This window comes from Myxocyprinus asiaticus, chromosome 37, assembly GCF_019703515.2.
Source record: "Myxocyprinus asiaticus isolate MX2 ecotype Aquarium Trade chromosome 37, UBuf_Myxa_2, whole genome shotgun sequence".
NCBI lineage: Eukaryota > Metazoa > Chordata > Actinopteri > Cypriniformes > Catostomidae > Myxocyprinus > Myxocyprinus asiaticus.
The window spans coordinates 28,339,406-28,355,863 of record NC_059380.1 but is presented as its reverse complement, the minus strand read 5'-3'; the positions used below and the strand labels follow the sequence as shown (position 1 = coordinate 28,355,863).

At 36.9% G+C, this 16,458-nt stretch overlaps 1 protein-coding gene across 10 annotated transcripts in view; it reads right to left on the bottom strand.

Moving 5' to 3' along the window:
* The window catches only part of dtx3lb.2 (deltex E3 ubiquitin ligase 3L b, tandem duplicate 2), a 35,259-nt gene extending 22,178 nt beyond the window's left edge, over positions 1–13,081 (bottom strand). For 3 of the 10 annotated variants that reach the window (XM_051676565.1, XM_051676575.1, XM_051676567.1), the window contains exons 1-4: positions 12,945–13,081; positions 12,322–12,403; positions 9,011–9,106; positions 1,093–1,164 (exon numbers count right to left, since the gene is read on the bottom strand). The gene's annotated coding sequence lies outside the window, so the exon portion shown is untranslated. Of the gene's footprint in view, positions 1–1,092; positions 1,165–9,010; positions 9,107–10,023; positions 10,498–12,321; positions 12,404–12,944 lie in introns of those variants that run through there. The other 7 variants (XM_051676571.1, XM_051676574.1, XM_051676566.1 and 4 more) reach the window with 6 other exon arrangements.
* Between the last annotated feature and the right edge of the window lie 3,377 nt (positions 13,082–16,458).

The window sequence follows — 16,458 nt, the reverse complement described above, 5'->3', positions numbered from 1 at the left end:
AATGCACAGAGAAACTGTGCACCTTTCAATGGTGCATTTATATATAGTATAGTTGCCAAAAAAGGCTAAATCCAAAACAAATAGTCCATGTGATAGATATTTGCTTTAGAAAGAAAGCAAACGCTTATATTCAATTGAAAAGAGACAAGCCTAATTTTTTGCTTGGATTGAAAAATGACGGCGAGTAGATAAAATATATTTAAAAAAACTATTATGGCAATGGACACGCCAGGTCTACCATTATTTTGGACTTAAAGAGGAACTTAAATTATGTTTCAGAAGTTTTTCAATCATTTCCATTCAAAATATTGTGATGTATTTCTTTATCAACCAAAAATATCAAGAGAATCACAAAATACATTTTTGCATATATCGCCCACCCCTATCGACTAATGTGACTGTTTAATGGTGGATAATGGAAATGTGAAATATGTGCACAAACAAATGTTAAAGTCTACCAATGTTCAAATATTACTATGTTAAATGCTACCATGGGAGGAAAGATAATTTGTTTTATATACTGAAGGAATAGTTCACCCAAAAATTATAATTCTCTCATCATTTACTCACACTCATGCCATTCCATACCAATATAACTTTCTATTTTCTGCTGAACACAAACAAAGATATTATGGAGAATGTCTGCAGTGTTTTCCCCCATACAATTCAAGTCAATGGGGATCAAAAATGTCAAGCTTCAAAAAGGAAATAAAGGTATTTGTTTGTTTATTTTTCAAAATGTTGCATGCATATGTGCTTTTCCTGGATATCTCAACAGACAGATTACTTCAAGCTTGAAGATGTGTGAACGAGCTTCTCTCATGACCACGACAACGAGAGCTAGGTCAGATGTCAAGATTTACTGTTAATAAGGACTAAAATTTTGGTATCATATCACTTCAGAAGGCTTGGAATTTTCCAATCGAGTGGATTGCTTTTATGCTACCTTTACATCCATTTGAGCTTGAAAATTTTGATTATAATTTTTGTGGGAACTATTCATTTAATTAACCGTTCCTCTAATCCATTTTTCTAAAATATGGATTAGAAGTTATAATACATTTTTCAGTTTAGCATGAGATTCATACTAACCTGACCATTAGGAAACAGATTGTTTTGCATCCCTTGATCAGTCAAATGATCATCACTGCTTGGTAAAGAAGGCTGATGAATAAAGAAGAATGTTCACTGTATTATTATTTATACAATCATATCATCACACTATTTATACAAAAATAGTTAAGGTAATTTGTTCTAATTTCCACAAACCACCAAATATTCTGAATATATCATAATGGATATATCAGTATACTACACTTTGCACTCCATTCACTTCCATTCGAATGCATCAAAACATGGGGGACTGGAAATGCAAGCTCATAAGAAGACATTTTACATTTCGCTGCACACGAAAGTTCAAGGTTGGTGAATCCTTATGACGAGACGACATGTGACCAACAGAAGACAGAAACATCACACACTGATCTCTTGGCTCAATACAAATGATACACATTTCAAACTGTGTGTTTTTATTGCTGCAGGAATGTGAGAAAACGTTTATTTTAAGGTGCACTCAAAAGTTTTTGTCATCTTGGACTTAGTCAAAATTCTAATTCAAAATTACAAATTCGGTTTATTAGGATTACATCTTTAATGAACAATTAGTGCTGAGTTCACCTTTAATATTTTGAATATAATATTATTTGCCATTTGTAATTTATTATTTATTATTACAAGAAGCTTTCACTGTGACATATCCTGTCCGTTGAGGTGTCCAAAATAATTTTACATGCTCAAGGTGTAGTGCAGGCTAGTCAACTGGCAGCCCACAGGCCAAATCCGGCCCACCAATCATCTGTCTGGCCCTCTGACTGATTTTTGATAAAATTGCCTCACCATCTGAAATACCAGAGCACTCTCCGTGCTAAACTCAGCGTTCGCAGGCATGAGCCTCAGCAATCAGTGGTGATTTTAACCAGAGACTTTTTAGCAGAGATGGGCCACTTCTATTAAAATGAACGGGAGAAATTGGAACGCCTAACGAAGAAGCTCTTGCACCCAACAGTCAATGGATGTTGAAAGGAAGTCCCGCTTTACAGGTAAAAGAGCCAATCCCCTTTTAGATACAGATATCACCTGTCAATCATCTCGAGAACATGCATGTGTATTAGCTATACAAGCCAGGAAAATTGCATTTTTAGGTTAATCTGAGGTAAAGAAAGCTCAAATTTAAAAGAAGAAGCACAATTTATGATACCAGCATTGTCAGATTTTACTGCTGATTTGAAATATGTTCTTTGATCATAATCTTGACTAACCATTTTTGAGCTTTTGGTGTTCCCCCATTCAAGTAGATAGATGCTGCACTGGCATAACTGGAAACAGTCTCCCGGGAGCGTTCCAAAGATGGACTGACTTGCTAGAAAGACTTTGGTTTAACAGCACTCATTGGCACGTGCAACAGCATTTAGCCATCATCAGTTGTCCAGACCGGAGCACGTGTTTTTTTTGTTTTGTTTTATTTTATCCCCATTTCTCCCAATCTGGAATGCCCAATTCCCACTACTTAGTAGGTCCTCATTGTGGCGCGGTTACTCACCTCAATCCGGGTGGCGGAGGACAAGTCTCAGTTTCCTCTGCTTCTGAGTCAGTCAATCTGCGCATCTTATCACGTGGCTCGCTGTGCATGACACCGTGGAGACTCACAGCATGTGGAGGCTCATGCTACTCTCTGCGATCCATGCACAACTTACCACATGCCCCATTGAGAGCGAGAACCGCTAATCGCGACCACAAGGAGGTTACCCCATGTGACTCTACCCTCCCAAGCAACCGGCCCAATTTGGTTGCTTAGGAGACCTGGCTGGAGTCACTCAGCACAACCTGAATTCAAACTCGCAACTCCAGGGGTGATAGTCAGCGTCAATACTCGCTGAGCTACCCGGGCGATAGTTACACTGCTTTGCTAAACGTGGATCGCACAGTTTAGGTGAGCATTTGATTGCGTCTTTCAATCAATTGTATTTATATAAATTGCTTTATAAATTGTGTGGAGTGCGGTCAAATCTACAGATGTAAAAAAAAAGATCACCGCAGTTGTTACAGAAATTTTGTCAGCACTTAAGCACATCTTATGCAACAAAAGAGAAATCGGTTATGAAAACTGAACGTTCAATGAAAATGTGCTGAAAAGTTTGCTTTTATTCACTATTCTTGAAGTGTCAAACAGACGTGTCTCATCAGCTCCTGCACTAGCTATTGTGTGCAAATTCACAATGTTTGCAGGACTAAATTTCTTCACTGAATAGGATGATACTTTACAGAAAAAATGGAAGAATAGACATTTTATCTCTTTTTTTCCCAGAAGAAAATTGAATTTACATGCATTCTTAAGTAAACATGGCATTTCTATATGACCATTGTTTTCGTATGTTTCATATGTCATTGTTTTCACCAAGCTGTTTGAACTTCACTGGTTACCAGTATTGTTTCGCATCAAATATAAAATAATCCTGCTTACATTTAAATCACTTCATGGTCTGGCACCTCGCTATCTTAGTGAATTGCTTCTCCCCTAAAACCCGATCCGCTCGCTCAGGTCTTCGGGGTCCGGACTCCCTTCTGTCCCTAGATCTCGCCTCTCTACTATGGATGGCAGGTCATTCAGCGTAGTAGCACACAATATATGGAATTCACTCCCTCTGAATCTTCGCAGCATCTCTTCTGTCTCAGAAATTAAATCTCAACTTAAAACTTTTTTGTTTTCTCAGTGTTATTTGTTTTAATGTGTTATGTATTCACTCTCAATGTCTGTACTATCTGAACTGTGTTTTTGCGACTGTTCATTGTTTCTGTATTATTGTGTTAATATTGTAAAGCATCCTTGAGCTCTGGAAAGTCTCCATATAAATTAAACATTATTATTATATGTGGGTTGATATTGTGAGAGGGCTTTAGCAGAGCTAAATGTTTCTCCTCGGTTTTCATAATTTATAAACAATAGCCCTAAAATTATGTTTTTGTTGTATTTATTTTTTTCAAAATAAAGTTGATCAAAAATTATTTGTTAGTTAAGAGTATAAGTCATGTTTATTTTTCAGCCAGATCTTATGAAAGAAATTTATGGCCATACCTTAAAACATTATAATTCAATATACAGTATACCCTGTGACTATTTTAATATGAATAAATGCACAGTATTAAAGGTGTCCTTTAAGTAACATGTTACTTGCAATGTAAGTGCTAGCTAAGATGAATACTGAAAAAAAAAAATGTTGGCCCCCTCGCAAAGCTTTCATCTGGATAATCTGACCCCCGCAAGAAAGTAGTTGAAGAGCGCTGGTGTAGTGTGTCTGCCTCTTTACTGTTGCTGAAACTGTCATGCCTACCATCATCTATCATTTCCTACCATCATCTGTTCTGCTACAAACAAGAGCAAAGTTGGGGGGCGGGGAGGTTGGGAAGATTCTTAGGGCCCAGGACAAATATGGGACCTGCAGAACTCCCAGTCTTTTCCTGCATGATTTTCTAAAATATGCTTCCCATTGAGCGGGTCTAAACACTTTCAGCAAAAGACGCAGTTGTTGACATGGAGACGGTACACAAACGTGAAAGGCATCTGTGTAGCACGTTCAACACAAGTATAAGTGTGATATACAGTCTATGTGATAGATTTTTGCTTTAAAATGAGGCTTCTCTCTTTTCAGTTGAAAATAAGCTTATTTTCAACTGAAAAGAGAGAAGCCTATTTTTTGGCATGGATTGAAAAACAGTGAGATGGTGAGCAGATACAATATTTTTAATAATTAGTGTTTTGTTGATGAAGTTATTTTATGGCTATATACATGGCAGGTCTGCCATTACTTTGGACTCAGTTTTAAATTAAAAAAAAGGAACTTAAATTATGTATTTTGTTTTTATCATTTTCATAAAAAAATGCATATATTGAGATATACAGTGCATCTGGAAAGTATTCACAGCACTTCACTTTTTCCACATTTTGTTATGTTACAACCTTATTCCAAAATGGATTAAATTCATTATTTTCCTCAAAATTCTACAAACAATACCCCATAATGACAACGTGAAAGAAGTTTGTTTGAAATCTTTGCAAATTTATATAAAAAAATAAATAATAATTAAAAAATAAATAAATCACATGTACATAAGTATTCACAGCCTTTGCTTAATACTTTGTTGAAGCACCTTTGGCACCAATTACAGCCTCAAGTCTTTTTGAGTATGATGCTACAAGCTTGGCACACCAATTTTTCAGGTTGGATGGGGAGCGTCGGTGCACAGCCATTTTCAGATCTCTCCAGAGATGTTCAATCGGGTTCAAGTCTGGGCTCTGGCTGGGCCACTCAAGGACATTCACAGAGTTGTCCAGGAGCCACTCCTTTGTTATCTTGGCTGTGTGCTTAGGGTCGTTGTCCTGTTGGAAAATGAACCTTCACCCCAGTCTGAGGTCCAGAGTGCTCTGGAGCAGGTTTTCATCAAGGATGTCTCTGTACATTGCTGCATTCATCTTTCCCTCGATCCTGACTAGTCTCCCAGCTCCTGCCGCTGAAAAACATCCCCACAGCATGATGCTGCCACCACCATGCTTCACTGTAGGGATGGTATTGGCCAGGTGATGAGCGGTGCCTGGTTTCCTCCAGACATGACACTTGCCATTCAGGCCAAAGAGTTCAATCTTTGTTTCTCATGGTCTGAGAGTCCTTCAGGTGCCTTTTGGCAAACTCCAGGCGGGCTGTCATGTGCCTTTTACTGAGGAGTGGCTTCCGTCTGGCCACTCTACCATACAGGCCTGATTGGTGGAGTGCTGCAGAGATGGCTGTTCTTCTGGAAGGTTCTCCTCTCTCCACAGAGAAATGCTGGAGCTCTGTCAGAGTGACCATCAGGTTCTTGGTCACCTCTCTGACTAAGGCCCTTCTCCCCCGATCGCTCAGTTTGACCAGGCAGCCAGCTCTAGGGAGAGTCCTGGTGGTTCCAAACATCTTCCATTCACGGATGATGGAGGCCACTGTGCTCATTGGGACCTTCAATGCTGCAGAAATTTTTCTGTAGCCTTCCCCAGATCTGTGCCTCGATACAATCCTGTCTCGGAGGTCTACAGACAATTCCTTGGACTTCATAGCTTGGTTTGAGCTCTGACATGCACTGTTAACTGTGGGACCTTATATAGACAGGTGTGTGCCTTTCCAAATCATGTCCAATCAACTGAATTTACCACAGGTGGACTCCAATCAAGTTGTAGAAACATCTCAAGGATGATCAGTGGAAACAGGATGCACCTGAGTGTCATGGCAAAGGCTGTGAATACTTATGTACATGTGATTTTTTTGTTTTTTATTTTTAATAAATTTGCAAAGATTTCAAACAAACTTCTTTCACGTTGTCATTATGGGGTATTGTTTGTAGAATTTTGAGGAAAATAATGAATTTAATCCATTTTGGAATAAGGACATAACATAACAAAATGTGGAAAAAGTGAAGCGCTGTGAATACTTTCCAGATGCACTGTATGTCTTTAAGATATCAAGAGTATCGCAATATAAATTTTTGCATATATCTGCCACCCTTATATACTAATATGACTGTGTTTAATGGTGGATGATGGAAGTGTGACAAGCACCAACAAGAGTGAAAATCTGCTAATGCTAAAATATTTTTACCTAAAATGCTATCATGGAAATAAAATAAAAAATAGATCATTTGTCAGTTGTTTATATTTAAGGAATAGTTAAACCAAAAATTATAATTCTCTTATCATTTACTCACCCTCATGACATTCAAAGCCATTACGACTTTCTTTGTCTGCTGAACACAAAATATTTTTATTCTATTTTATTATCTCTGTCTTGTCCTACATCAATCTACACTTCATATTCCATAATGACAAAGCAAAAAACAGGTTTTTGATAACTTTGCAAATGTATTAAAAAGAAAAAAAACAGAAGTATCACATAAGTATTTAGACCCTTTGCTATGACATTTGAAATTTAGCTCAGGGGCATCCCATTTCTCTGGATCATCTTTGAGATGTTTCTACACTTTGATTGGAGTCCACCTGTGGCAAATTCAACTGATTGGACATGATTTGGAAAGGCACACACTTGTCTATATAAGGTCTCACAGCTGAAAATGCATATCAGAGCAAAAACCAGGCCATAAGGTCAAAGGAACTGCCTGAAGAGCTCAGAGACAAGATTGTGTCAAGGCACAGATCTGGGGAAGGCAACAAAAAACAATTTTGGCTGCACTGAAGGTTCCCAAAAGCACAGTGACCTCCATGATCCTTAAATGGAAGTTTAAAATAACCAGGACTCTTCCTAGAACTGGCCGCCCAGCCAAACTGAGCAATCGGAGGAGAAGGGCCTCGGTAAGAGAGGTGACCATGAACCCGATGATCACTCTGGTTGAGCTCCAAAGATCATGTGTTGAGATGGGAGAAACTTGCAGAAGGACAACCATCACTGCAACACTCCACCGATCCAGGCTTTATGGCAGAGTGGCCAGATGGAAAACTCTCCTCAGTGCAAGACACAAAAAAGCACCACTCTCAGACTGTGAGAAACTAGATTCTCTGGTTTGATGAAACAAAGATTGAACTGTTTGGCCTCAATTCCAAGCATCATATCTCGTGGAAACCAGGCTCCGCTCATCACCTGCGCAATACAATCCCAATGGAAGCGTAGTGGTAGCATCATGCTGTGGGAGTGTTTTTCAACAGCAGGGACTGGTCAGGGTTGAAGGAAAGATAAACGCAGCAAAATACAGAGATATCCTTAATGAAAACCTGGTCAAGAGAGCTCAGGACCTCAGTCTGGGCTGAAGGTTCACATGCCAACAGGATAATGACCTTAAGCACACAGCCAAGACAATGAAAGAGTGGCTTAGGGACAAATCTGCGAATGTCCTTGAGTGGCCCAGCCAGAGACCGGACTTGAACCCAATAAAACATCTCTGGAGAGACCTGAAAATGGCTGTCCACCAAAGGTCCCCATCTAACCTGACAATCTTGAGATTATCTGCAGAGAAGAATGGCAGAAAATCCCCAAATCCAGGTGTGCAAAGCTTGTCGCATCATACCCAAAAAGACTTGAGGCTGTAATAGCTGCCAAAGGTGCTTCAAGTAAGTACTGAGTTAACGGTCTGAATACTTATGTCAGTGTGATTTCAGTTTTTTCTTTTTAATAAATGTATGGAGTGTAAATTGTAGATGTGAAAAAAAAAAAAATAATTTAAAGCATTTTAGCATAAGGATGCAACATAACAAAAAATGTGAAAGAAAAATTAAGGGGTCTGAATACTTTATTAATGCATTGTAAAGGTAGCGTAAAAGTAATTCATATGACTCAATATTGTTTATCTCAAGTCTTAAGAAGTAATATGATATACTTGGTTGAGAAACAGACCAAAATTAAGGTCCTTATTCATTATAAATCTTGAAATCCACCCAATCTCTTCTTGGCGAATTCTTGAGAGAAGCTTGTTCATGTTCTAGCAATCGAACCATGCATGTTTGCATGTTCACATGTGAACATACACAGTTTTTGATGCAACCAGAAAGTGCAGTACTATTTAAAACAAAGGAGGAAAGCTTCATTGATTAAGCTCCAAATTAGGTAGATTTGCTTAAGATTTATTTGTATATTTTTAAAAATGCAGCATATATGCTTTTCCTAGATGCCTCAACCGAAAGATTACTACTGCAAGCGATGACCTGTGAATGAGTCTCTCTCATGACAGCGCCAAGGAGCGCTAGGGCAGTTGTTAAGATTTATAGTAAATAAGGACTTTTTGTATCATATTATATTGCTTCAGAAGACTTGGAATATTCCAATATAGTGGATTGCTTTTATACTACCTTTATGTCCATTTTCAAGCTTGAAAGTTTTGACTCATTTTTGGCTTAACTATTCCTTTAACTCATTGCTCCTCTAATCCATTTGTCTAAAATAAGGATTTGAGGTTATAATAAATTAAGTATTTGATTCATACTAACCTGACCATTAGGAAATGCATTATGCTGCATTCCTTGATCAGTCGAATCAATTTGCATCCCTTGAAGATTATCAGTGCTGGGTGAAGTAGAAGACTGCTGAATTAAGAACAATATTCACTGAATTATTATTTATACAATCAAATAATCATTATTAATACAAAATATACAATAGTCATGGTCATTTGTTCTTATTGATTCCCACAAACCTGTTCTGAATATATCTTGTAATATAATAATATAATATAATATGTGTTTAAAATTAATTTGAGTTATGGAAGGAGTCACAAAAGAATTCCCAAGGAAGACAATTTTGCATTTAAAATGATGCTTTTACTAACAAATGGTGGGTGTCAGTGGCACATTATTATTACTGATTTACTTGTTTGTGAAAAATGTTGCCATTTTAAATTGTGTACACACCCCAGAATGTCTAAATGAAAATGTCTGTCTTTATTAGATATTTTGTCTATATAAAAGCTGCATGAACTGCTACAGAATCTTTATAAGCTTGTAAAAACTCTCTTCTGTTGTTTACTTTTCATAGCTACAGAAATAAAAATGGCCAAAATTCCTACATATTAATTGTAGTGCTGTCAGTCAATTAAAATATTTAATCACAATTAATTGCATGAGTTTTCATAGTTAATCATGATTAAATTGCATATTTTGAAAGTGCTGAAATTTTACTGTATATACTTCTTTTCCTGTAAAAATGCATACTACCCATACTAATCTTAATGCTTTTGCCATATCTATGTACAGTTGAAGTCAGAAGTTTACATACACCTTAGCCAAATACATTTAAATTTTTTCAGAATTCCTGACATTTCATCGTAGAAAACATTCCCTTTAGGTCAGTTAGGATCACTACTTTATTTTAAGAATGTGAAATGTCAGAATAATAGTAGAGAATGACATATTTCAGCTTTTATTTCTTTCACCACATTCCTAGTGGGTCAGAAGTTTACATACACTTTGTTAGTATTTGGTAGCATTGCCTTTAAATTGTTTACCTTGGGTCAAATGTTTTAGGTAGCCTTCCACAAGCTTCACAATAAGTTGCTGGAAGTTTGGCCCATTCCTCCAGACAGAACTAGTTTAACTGAGTCAGGTTTGTAGGCCTCCTTGCTCGCACACACTTCTTCAGTTCTGCTCACAAATTATGTATCGGAATGAGGTCAGGGCTTTGTGATGGTCACTCCAGTACTTTGACTTTGTTGTCCTTAAGCCATTTTGCCACAAATTTGGAGGTATGCTTGGGGTCATTGTCCATTTGGAAGACCCATTTGCGACCGAGCTTTAACTTCCTGGCCGATGTCTTTAGATTTTGCTTCAATATATCCATATAATTTTCCTTCCTCATGATGCCATCTATTTTTCGAAGTGCACCAGTCCCTCCTGCAGCAAAGCGCCCCCACAACATTATGCTGCCACCCCCATGCTTCGTGTTAGGGCTGCAACTAACGATTATTTTGATAATCAACTCATCTATCGATTATTAGAACGATTATTCGACTATTCGGTCGATTATTACAATGATACATAGGATGGCCGCAAAGTATTTACTTGTCCCAAGCAAGCACTTTCCTTCATAGAAACAATGGGGGAGTAAGCCATTTGGTGTTTCTCATGTAGCTCCAGAGTGGATTAACTCGCTGTTCTTACTCTGGCTGTCTGAGGAAGCTGGGCGCCATTTTTGTTTCTGTTTGTGTTGGTTCTGCCTAGTGGCTGGAGTTTGTTTTGTGGAATAATACTCCTTCAAGAAACTTTTGCATGGACGGAAGATCGCTTTTACACTGAAGTTCCCAGCCAGATTGAGAATGAATATTAAGGATGGCTGCAAAATATCTACATGCCCACACAAAATATGTCTTTTACAAAGTTTACTGACTAAGTCATGGTGCATTTTTTTTATGCGGCCTCTGAGTGAATTTGACTCTTGACCATCCGAGGAACCGGGACGCCCGTTTTGTTTTCTTTTTGTGCTGGTTCCGCCTAGCGGCTGGAGTTTGTTTCGTGGAATAACACTGCTTCGGGACAGTTGTGGATGAATCTGTTCATTCTTTGTGCTAATGCCTCCTGTTGGCTGGAGTTTGTTTTATAGAGTATTTTTGCGGGACATATGGGCTTTGATGCATCAAGCACCAGAAAGTAAAATCAAGCTTGAAATAATGATGGTGCCTAGACTGCAATGGCAAGATATAAAGTGAAAAAGGAGTTATATTTTGGTCAGTTCTCAACCAAAACCAACAGGATTTCAGATGATTTGCATTTTGCATTGTGAGGACCAACAGAGCTGAGATATTCTTCTAAAAACTTTCATTTGTGATCTGCAAAAGAACAGTCATAAACACCTGGGATGGCATGAGGGTGAGTAAATGATGAGAACATTTTAATTTTTGGGTGAACTATCCCTTTAATGCTGATGTAATTTAGCAAAATTAAAATGTAAATAGTAAACTTTTATCATATTCCGTTGTTGAAAAATTATATTAAGGGCTCTCATATTTGACTGTGGCTTCAAGCCATCAGAGCTGACTGGACTTAGGAGTTTATTTCAACTCACGGTTTTGCAGTTAGCATTTACAGTATAGCAAACATTATTACAGGTATGTTATTAACTCATATCATTTTAATAATTGTATTGCTAAGAATATTTCTGTATTTATGATGGTGTTGTGTTGAACTTTGAAAGAGGGGGCATGTCTAATTTAACTGCTCAGTCTCATGGAAGTTCAAGAACAGCTAAAATCACCAACAACACCTTTATGTGCTCTGTGAACTAAAATGAGTAAAAAGTAAACAAGTAATGTGTTTGTTTTTTTCTTGTTTAGCTTCTCCAGCAGTGTGTTGAGTGTTAAGCCACAATTCCATGTACATTTAAGCTATTTCTGTTACTATTTTTCTCCTCTCCATATGATGAATGTCTCTTTCTCGTATTGCCATCTCATTTTGGTCATGTCAGCGAAATCATCAGCACCCCATGTCATAATTTTGAGAATATTTTTTTATAAAAAGACTTGATTGTGTTATCTTGTAATGCATCAGTGTACATCAAACGAAAACATACATGTGATTTTCTTTTTCTAAATACATTTTCTCCCAAAGTATTTCTCCCTAATGTACATTTTTAATATTTACATTAAAAGTATTTAAAGATTGTATATGCAAATTACTTTCAAATTCATATCTATTCACTCTCTTAGTTTTAATGTGGCATGGTGGTTGTTTGGAGATCTTGTGCACTGTGTATTAATAAAAAAAAATAAAAAAAACATAAATCAATCCTGAGATCAAATTTAAATACTCACATCTCCCTCGTTTTCATATTCCATTATCGCATCATCTGACATGATTGGGTTAGTCTTCCGCAACAGCAACCGAAACCAAAATCTGAATAAATTATACACAAATAAATGTGAGAAAGAAGTACAGTTTTGGCTGTGATGGTTCTTCAAAACAACCTTGGTTGTAAATATTGCTAAAGTCTAACACAGACTTTTCAATTAACATTAAACAGTTAAACGATATTAAAACTGTAGCCCTTGATGTTGTGTAAGTATCGATAGAACTGAGGCGACATCACGTCGCAACATTTTTCAAGTGAACGTGATCACTTTCATTTTCGTTTCGTATACAATAGTACTAACGTAGACGTATTTATTTCGACGTTCTGAAAAAAATAAAAAATAAAAAATAAATAAAAAAAACACACACATACATCTTGCAAACATTCAATGTAAATGTGATGGCTTTTGAAGGCAGCCTTACTCATTCATTTTTTACTTTTTATTCGTTGGGCTTCAAACTGGTGAATGTTGTCAAAATGACTTTATCAAATTCACATCGCAGTTCAAGAATTTCACGTTAGTCACTGTCGATAATAGTCTTGAAACTTTAGGGAATAGCTTCTCAATTTTAATCTTGTACTTACCGAAAACCCTGAGCTGTGTAAATTCGCAAGCTGTCACCCTCTTGACTGCACGGCTCAACTTGTTCAACTGGCTTTTAGCCTTCGATAACGAAAACCAAATAGGCACGGCACCGGAGTAGCATTAGAGGCGGAGCACTAATCGAACGGGACGCCAGAGAGCGCCACGCGCTGTTTTCTGAAGGAACTTACAGACAGTGACTGAGTGACTATGGCAGAGTAGATCCTCATTTTAACCTTACGATTGTGGTGAGATATAATTCTTCTTTGATTTATGATTGTTGGTACACCTAAATTACTAACAGTAAATAATATGTTATCTTAGAACTAAACCGTCGCTAGACGTTCATTAATATGCACGCAGTTAATATGAATGGATGATCTTTGTCCATTAATTATCCTGTGACCCCATCAATATTTTTAAATACACAAAATGTATATGCTGATAAATGACAGTGATAACAAAAAAACAAAACAAAAAAAAAAAAAACATTGTGCTGTGTTCGTTTTGTGCTAACACATTTAGTTAATTAATCTTATTGCATATATTATCATCACAAGATATTGCATTAGATCTTTTTATCAACTTCTTTTTTTAGTAATTATGACAGGTTTTGTACTCCTTTTAAAAAAAAAAAAAAAAAAAAAAAAAAAAAAAAAACTTTTTTAATGTTTCGGAAGGAAATTGGTACTTTAATTCACCAAAGTGGCATTCAACGGATCACAAAGTATAGTCAGGACATTACTGATGTAAAAAACAGCACCATCACTATTTGAAAAAAGTCATTTTTGATCAAATCTAGACAGGCCCCATTTCCAGCAGCCATCACTCCAACACCTTATCCTTGAGTAATCATGCTAAATCACTTGCCATTATATCAAACACTGCTGAAAGCTGTTTGGTTTGTTAAATGAAGCTTAACATTGTCTTTGTATTTGTTTTTGAGTTGCCACATTATGCAATAGTCTGGCATGTCTTTAGGTCAATATTAGGTCAAAAATGGCAAAAAAGAAACAGCTTTCTCTAGAAACTCGTCAGTCAATCATTGTTTTGAGGAATGAAGGCTATACAATGTTTGAAATTGCCAAAATACTGAAGATTTCATACAAAGGTGTACACTACAGTCTTCAAATACAAAGGACAACTGGGTCTAACAAGGACAGAAGAGACGTGGAAGGCCAGATGTACAGCTAAACAAGAGGTTAAGTACATCAGAGTCTCTAGTTTGAGAAATAGACACCTCACATGTCCTCAGCTGACAGCTTCATTGAATTCTAACCGCTCAACACCAGTTTCATGTACAACAGTAAAGAGAAGACTCAGGGGTGCAGGCCTTATGGGAAGAATTGCCACTTTTGAAACAGAAAAACAAAAAGAAAAGGCTAGAGTGTGCAAAGAAACACAGACAGACAACAGATAAATGGAAAAGAGTGTTATGGATCTTAACCCCATTGAGCTTTTGTGGGATCAGCTAGACTGTAAGGTGCATGAGAAGTGACCAACAAGACAGCCAAATCTATGGCAAGTGCTACAGGAAGTGTGGGGTGAAATGTCACTTTAGTATCTGGACAAACTAACAGCTAGAATGTCAAGGATCTTCAAAGTTGTCATTGCTGCACATGGAGGATTTTCTGATGAGAACTCTTTGAAGTAGTTTAAGAAGTTCTGGACATTTTTTTCACATTGTAATAGTAATTTTCACGTTATTAATGTCCTGACTATACATTGTAATCAGTTGAAGGCCACTTTGGTGAATAAAAGTACCAATTTATTTCCAAAAGAGCAAAATCTGTACATTATTCCAAACTTTTGGCCACCAGTGTGTATATTTTTATTGATAGAAGGATTAATTGAACTGAGCTTATTCCGGGCCAGTGAGGGGCACTCCCTGCAGAAAACAAAAATAATAATAATAATAATTACATAATAAATTAATAACCACTTGCTTGATCTGAATAAAATAGGTTTCATTTTAAAGCTTTGTATCTGGACTTTACAATGCATATAGCTGATCCTATCATTTTTTAAATCATCAAATTTGTTTTCACAACAATTGAGTTGGTAAAACCATAAAAAAAGAGATGAGATAGCCATGTTTTGTATATCGTTGGAAAGGTCTCAGTTAGTAGAATGCAAGGAGCAAATTTGTTTCACTCAGTGTAAAAATTGCAGTGAGTGTTAGTGTATGAAATTCCCACTGACACAATATAATACAACAGATATAATAAACAGGAGCTGCTTTTTGTCACTTTTTTGTGAAAAGTTTTAAATATTGATCTATTCCGACAAACACCTAGCGTTTCGATTCAGAAGACATTAATTACCGGTAATCTATTGGAGTGTATGAATTACTTTTATAATGGCTATCCCCTTATTCAGCCCCGCCCCTTTTCCGCGCTCTGCTCTTCCGAATTTTGTCATCTAACTTCCTGTTTGTATTGACGCTACTAAGAAGAGTCTATCCAAATGGATTACGTGTGGGAGCATAGAAAGTATTTTTCACCCAGAGTTGATGGTGTAAGTCTACAGCGTGAAAATTATAGTGAGGTGTTTTTTTCTGTCACTCTAAATGTTCGTTTTTACCACACCCGCGGAGGTAAATTGGACCTAGAAGATCACATTCAGACAGCTATGACACACACCACTTTTTCATAATATAAGCGTTTAATTGTTATGCGTGTAATTCTCCTTAATTTTTAGGTTTCAACTAATTTGTGTTCAAATATATAGTTGATATGAAATTTCCAACTACTTTTTAAAATTAATTTGTCACCATACATTTTTAGAGGCTTAAATGTGATTTAAAATGGTTGTAAACGAAATATAAAATAAAACATACACTTTCACGTGTGTGTGTGTGTGTGTGTGTGTGTGTGTGTGTGTGTGTGTGTGTGTGTGTGTGTGTGTGTGTGTGTGTGTGTGTGTGTGTAAATATAGTTGCACCCGTCCCAGTTTAACACTCAAAAAATCAGATTACCTTAACTATAACACGATGGGTGAATGACACGAGAAGATGGCCAGAGGTGTCGTATAGAGATGTTTTTAATGACTTCGTTTTGTCTCTTGGAGTTTAATGAGTACAGAGGCACATCAGTACGTCCACAGCTTGAAGGTATAATCTTGTGTATTTGTGAATGAAGTACTCTTGTTTTAAAATCTATCTGCTCTGCTTCCAGTTGTTATGACACACCCTGAACACTTCAAAATACTCATGATAGCTATAACCTGTAAATCCACTTCGCTAGCTAATTACATTTTGACATTTGACAATAGATATGTATATAGAACCGCAAAAACGAAAGTTCCGAGACATAATTTTCAAGATGGCTGCGCGCTAGTTTCTGTGGCGCATAAGGGGCGGGTTGCACCAACTGTACGTACGTTGCAACTTAGCCTAGCTGTGGCGTAAATGGGCACTAAGTCACAATTTACGCACTACAAAATATTTGAGCGTTGCACCATTAAACTGAACATTTACGGAAGCCTCCGATCAAGTGTAACGGTTGGAAGAAAAAA